A 1413-nucleotide genomic window follows, 5' to 3' on the forward strand; every position below is an offset into this window, starting at 1 on the left:
ATTTGAAGAAGATTTAGCTGCTATTTCTAGGAAATGAAGCACTTGGTGGAGGTGCATTAATAATTCTGCCAGCTCCAATAACAAGTGCAGGCAATATTCAAGTATTTTGATGGCTTTTTCCCCTTTGTTTACGAACAGTCTAGTTAATCGGAAATGTCAGAACTAACGGGGATTAATACCATATACACCGTCACAGCACTAACTGTATTCAACTGAATAGACGTCAGTGATTAGTTGAAATTATCGAAATAAGACAATGTTTAACGTGAAATAACTTCGAATACAAAATTTTTTATCTGTTTTATACCACAAAATATACAAGTATACGAAGTTTGAAAGTGTTTCGGTACCAAAAACACTACATAAAAAAATGTTGCCCGTCAAATCATAAAGATCCAACAATTGTAGTGAGTAAGAAATAAATGTCCAACGTTAACCTTCTTTTTTCAATTATATGTTCACACACGACAGATGCTCAAACACAGGGTAAAGCTGAAGGTGGACGAGCTTTGTACTTTACTCCTCTACGTTCTTATACAATTCATACATACATTCATACATATTTTTTTGATAAATAATGTATATATAAAGACATGTATAAACAAGGTCTTACACACAAGAGTATGAAAAATTATACAAAATTTATTATCTTCCTTTCCTATTATGAATATTTAAACCAAACTACCCTTTTTTTTTATTTTCTCTTCTCATCACAGCGTCCCTCCATCGTCTTGATGCTTGCTAAAATTTTACTTCCTGTTTTACCTTCCCCTCCCTTCGACTCATCTTTCCCCTCTTTCCTTTCCTTTATCATTTTCTAGTCTTTAATTTATTTATTTGATTTGATTTTTGATATTTTATTGTTTATTTTACAGAGATTTGGCGTTTAGTTCTCCTTTACCCATCTTTTCCTACTATTTTATCCTGCTTCATCCCTTTTTCTTTTCTTTTTTTCAACAGCAGCAGTAGCAGCAACAGTAGTCACCCTCTCCTACCACTACTCGCACAACACACACAACCATACATACACGCTCGCACACACTCGTTCACACACACATACATACACACTCTGTCGCTTCCGGTCTGAGGCCTTTAACGCCCTTCCTGACACTATGTCCGACTTAGTGACGCCAAAGCCCCAGCTTAACTTTAATCACCAAAACCAATGTAATACAAAAGTCTGCAACACCCATCCTAAATCTGTTTGTCTGTCTGAATGTCTGACTGTCATTCTCTCTCCTTCTCTCCCTCTCTCTCACTCTCTCTCTCTTTATCTCTCTCTCTCAGACTCTCTCACCGTTTTCCTCTACTCTGAAGTTCTTAGAATTTCTCTTTGATTGTTGATCTTTTCTCATTCAAATTCCAATGAATCATATACACATACATACAACCATTCATGTACTACTTATACAT

This window comes from Octopus bimaculoides, chromosome 10 (assembly GCF_001194135.2).
Source record: "Octopus bimaculoides isolate UCB-OBI-ISO-001 chromosome 10, ASM119413v2, whole genome shotgun sequence".
In the NCBI taxonomy this organism is placed as follows: domain Eukaryota; kingdom Metazoa; phylum Mollusca; class Cephalopoda; order Octopoda; family Octopodidae; genus Octopus; species Octopus bimaculoides.